Raw genomic sequence first — 5,470 nt, 5'->3', positions numbered from 1 at the left:
AAGGTTCATGCCTGAGAAAATGTGTCGTAGTATCATTTCCCTTAATGGTAAGTCGTAATAGATCCGCATAAAAAGCTGAAATAACTTGGAAAAAATATGTATTAGTGCCATTATCTGCTGATTACATGTTTAGTTTATTAACAGATTATCACTATTGATGAATAAAATGGCAGCGAATGATGACTGGAGGAAAGGAAAAGCTTTTTTTGGATCTCACAGATATGAGACTGGTGTTTATTTTCCCTTCTGCCTCACCGTGCAGAGCGATGCAAACACATTTTCCTAAACATTAGGAGAAATTTAATGTCTGACTGTAGCTTTCAAGAGATGGATAAAAAAAGAAAACACAGACAAATGAGGTGCAGGCAAACAGGAGATGCGGCGACAAATGTTTTACAGCTGCTAAATAATTAGAATCAGATACAACAGTGGCATTTTCCCACCCCGCCTGTCATAAACCAGATAATGTAAACAAATGGGCTTCGAATTGAAAACGGCGATACAGCGGTGGAGAGCGCGACACACACACACACACACACACACACACCCACCCAACCCTCAGGACGCTGGAAAGACACTGTTTACTTTTCAAATTATTTTCTGATGACAGTCCAATTCTTTTCAATTTAAGTACTGATTAAATTTCTTACTATGATCACACAGCGGATTGTGTGTAAGAATTAATTATCCTCCAGCAAAAGTAAAATTTCTTCCCTCATTGTGCTGCACATCAATATTTCATCTAGTTCTCAATAGATCAGTTAATTTAAGGAATATAGCCTTCATAATTATTATCAGCGAAATGCCGTGCCATTGATTTTTACCACAATCTTGTATTAAAAGACTTTGGTGGATGAAAATCTACAAGAGTAATTGCAGTTGAGCTTTGTGTAGGAGATCGTTTCCTGTTTCCTGTTTTGTTAAATTAAACTTTAGTAAAATACTAATAGGAATAAATGATTATTCAGGAATGGAGAAGTCATTAAACTCTGAAGTTGAGGAGTTTTTGATTTTAATTTCTGGATAAAATAACTGCAGTTCTTCAGAAAAGTGATTTTCAGATAACTAGGACAGTCCCCAATGTGTCGGAAAGCATCAGCTTTGGATCCAAATCAATCTGTAATCAATATCATCCATCTCCCTCTAAAATGCCTATAACTGCTATTTTAATCGTTCAAATACCAAATATACATTAATATCAATTAAATGGAACTGGAAACCATCTTAGCCTTAATGCAGAAGTAAATATCTACTCAATCACATCAAGTATTTTTGGTTGGTTTCTGGTACAAATATCTTCATACACTTGAAATAAGACAAAACTAACTCATAAGTAAGCTTGATTTAAGTCAGTAATTCCATAATAGTCATAAAAAGTACTAGTTATTTCACTTAAGACACAGGAAAAATGTCTTGTCATAAGTGAAACTATCTGGAAATTGAACTGTTAACTTTTTTTAATCAGTATTAATTAGTTACTGACTTAAAACAAGCTCTTACATCTTGCTGAAAATGTACTTGTTAAGTTAGTTTTGCCTTATTTCAAGTGTAGTAAGATATTTGCACTAGAAAGTAGATGGAAATAATTGGTAATATCTTGTGTTTTTGCAGAGCAGCTTTCCTTATCTCAGGGCTTTGGCCAATCAGAACAAGCGTTTGTTTTCTTTGGCCAATCAGAGCCAAAGAAAACAAACGCTGGTCCTGGATTGGCTGATTTGAAAATCCCAGCAGATACAGTCCTAATAAGTTTTCACTCCCTGGGATGACGTGAACTCTATAATCTTTTTTTAATTACAATATGAATAAACTTATTCATGTGTTTTTTATTTAATGAAAACTCCACAATTGCAAAATTGTGTGTTTTTTCGACATTAGCGGAATATTTTGTGGAAGTTTTGCATGAAGGAAACGGTCTATTTGTTGAGTGGACCTGAATCCTCCTGTTGAGGTAAATGGTTTTCATTTTCCAGCTGTTTACTGCAACATAAATATAAACCAGCAGCGATGGCTGTTTGACGCTTTAGCTGCACTTTTGTCCTCCATTATTCTCCGCATAATAAAAATGGCGTCCTATAGTTGTAAAGCAATTACTAAGTCCACAGATCATTTAATTTGCACTTGTTAGACACACACACTGACACACTGGGGGCAGACTGTTCCTGTGGTGTTGATTTGTTTTTCTTATTTTAGAATCCGACTTCCTTCCCTCCTGATCTGGATCTCATTTCCTGACTCTTTCCCCCAGGACTCGGTGAACACATGTTCAGTCGACTGCATGTTGGACCATAACATAGGCAGAGGTTTGACTGATTAGCCCTGGAAATGTTTTGGAGAAATGTAAGAAACTACAGCTGGAGGCTTTCTCTGTTTGCAACTTATTTTCTTCCACAAATTTATCTTAATTTGTAGTTTTGTTGTATTTATTTACAAATATGTAAAGTTTTAGGCAGCAGTTCTACAAACTGTGCAGCCCTAAAATCAAGTCATTGATTTTCCTGTTTATTTGTTGTTGTTTTTTACGAGATCCAGTCTATACAAGGAGTTTTTGTTAGTTGAGGTAGAAATTAAAGTTATTTCAAAACAAACATGAAAAAAATCCAAACTCTTAACTTCAGTATTACAAAAAACAGTCAACACTATGCAAATTGTATAATATTTGCCTATTTGCGTGTTGTTGTTTTTTTCACCCAGCATCTAACGTTCTAAATAAAACAATTTAAGTATCTAAAATAAAAAAGATTCAGTGCTGCTTGACTTTATTGGCTGGTGTTTACAAAGTAGCCAATCAAGAAGTGCCAATCGTTTTCCCTTCAGCTGATTGGCTGTAGATGTTAGTACTGATAAGACCTTTTCCACTGTGCACATTAATGCATATTCAGATATACTTGGTCTCTGTTGAAATAGGAGATTATTGTAGTTTTTAGAGAGGCTCAAGTATTTGTGGATTTTAGTTATTTATGGTTCTTAACTCCAGCAAATACCGGGGATCCACTGATTTAGGGAGCATTCACAACAGTCCTGTTGATTTAGCTTCAATCAAACTCTAGATCGTTTGTCTAGAAAGTCTGATTTCTAGAAACCAAACCAGATCGTTTGTCGGACCAGAGGTGTGAACTCTGCTCCGCCTAAAAACCTTTTGTTACATTTGGTGAAGAATGTTGAGCGCAGTGTCGTCTTCAGAGGTTTTTATGTCGTTTCCTTCAGTGGTTTTTGATGCAGCGCCCCCACAGGCATGGAGGGGAACAGGTTTTTCAACCGATTGGGTTTGTTTGGCACACAGTGTGAAAGAGAACAGCAGCAGCTGAAAATGGAAGAAATGTTGCAATTTTAGTCCCAAATCGAGTCGAATCTATCAAACTATCAGGTGGGAAAACAACATAAGATTCTTTATTTTTGGATTGACAAACTTCTCGAAGAAGTTGGTTTAACTGAGTTAACATAATATCCATTTTTACAATCTGAGGCTGGATGATTTTACATAACTTATTCCAGTATTTCACTGTGTTTCAGGTGGAAAAAGCACACAGGACAGTTTTAGCATTTGCAGAAAAAAAAAGAAAAAAAAGAAAACCTTGACGTTGTCTCCATCTCTTGGAGACAACGTCTGCAAAACTCCCGCAAACTCCATTCTTCAGTTTTCTATTTCCTCTCATTCATAATGGGGTTCGTAAATCAACAGGCCTGTAATTAGTCCAGATGAGGAGGAATTTAGGAACGTTTTTTTGGATCTCTGGAGAAAAAATTTAAAAGGAAAGAAGGAAATCCAGAGGATGAGAAAATCTCGAACAAACACGACCACCTCCACCTAATTACTTCTTCTCTCCTTCATTTTGAAGTGAAGATCAACCCTGTAACTCACCAGAACTAATATCTGGGCGACTCGGGGAAGGTGGAGGAGTGTTTCTGGGCCTCCTGGCTTCCAATTATAAGTCCATTTCGTCACGGATATTTGAGGAGCGGCGGCAGCGAGGAAAAGAGAGCAGGAGAGAGATTTGAATATTTGGATATTGTGGGAGTTTGTTCCTCTCTCCATCAGCGCTCGCCGCCGCCGATCAATTTCTCATTCCATAACCTTGGAAGCTGCTTCGGGTCACGACGAATCAATGAGCGCTTCTCCTACGGAGAGATGAATAATTATCTAAACTCTATGAATCACATAAATGACTTATTCATGCGTTATTTTATTTAGGTTACGCTGCATAATAGAGCTGTAGCGAATGAGATGGATGCTGACGGCTTTGGAAGGAGAGGACAGGCTGAGGCAGAAGGATGTTACCGATTTCTGCTTTTAGTTTCACAGCACTGCTGAAAAGTTTAAAGATTTAAACTGATTACATGATTAAAGATTCAATTACATTTTTGTTTATCATTTTATATCGGAGTAGAGTCAGAAATCTTTTACTTTTTCTATATTCAAAAACAAAAGTATTTTTGTCTAGTTTCTGGTGCAAATTTCTTAGTTTAACTTTTCAGCAAGAAGTAGTAGTAGCTTGTTTAAAGCCAATAAGTTATTAACATTGATTAAAAAAAAACTTAGTTAAGTAAAATAATCTGCAAGTGGAACAACTTTTTAACTTGTCTGAGGAAAATATCACAATAAAAGCACTTCCTGTTTTGTTAATATGAACATATCTAAATAAAAGCACTTCCTTTATTTTAATGTAGAAGTTTAACACTCATATTTAATTACTACACTTGGGCAGTAGTTTATCCCTAACGAGACAAAAGCAAAGGTGCCTTTTTAGAGAGGCATTACAATTACATTAGTTTTAAAATAATATAAATCAACTTAACAGATGTTTTTTGGGTGGTAAGTGAATGTTAAACTGTTAAATTGTATGATAAATATTAAAAGATTGAAATATAATCATCAAATGTTCATGTAATAATTTGGACCTGAGGACAAACGGAGGTGCACCAGAAGTTTTGAATTTGGTTTTTAAAATATGTATTTCAGTTGTTCTGATTTGAGATTGGACCTCAGATTTGGGTGAAAGACTTCAAGCTTTGAATAAATTACTTGCTAATATCTCTGAACATAACAGAGCTGCCTGTTTAGTTACAGACTATACGGTTGATAAAACTGACAACTTGATACAAATATATTATGCTTTAATAATTTATTTTAATCCAGCATTACATAATAAACAGGTTTTATTTTGCGTAAACTGGACATGAAGATTAAAGTCACGTTTGTGTGACATGTTGTTGCTGAACATGAGGGTTTTAAACATGTGAAGTTTGTCCAAATTTATTTTATTCTTTGAATTTTCTTTTAGTCAAAGTTTTCTCCAGACACTTACTGGTGTTTATGGTGGGTCCTGCTACTTTTGGCAGTTGGTGGTTACCATAGCAACCAATAACTGACAAGCTCCTTCCCCTTTTTCTGTTCTGTAAAGGTGCTACATATTATCAGCTGTTTTCTTTACATGCATTATATTTTAACATATATTTTAGACATCTGTAATCA

Source organism: Poecilia formosa, unplaced genomic scaffold (genome assembly GCF_000485575.1).
Source record: "Poecilia formosa unplaced genomic scaffold, Poecilia_formosa-5.1.2 Scaffold758, whole genome shotgun sequence".
Taxonomy (NCBI): domain Eukaryota; kingdom Metazoa; phylum Chordata; class Actinopteri; order Cyprinodontiformes; family Poeciliidae; genus Poecilia; species Poecilia formosa.
Note: the sequence above shows the minus strand (reverse complement) of the source record.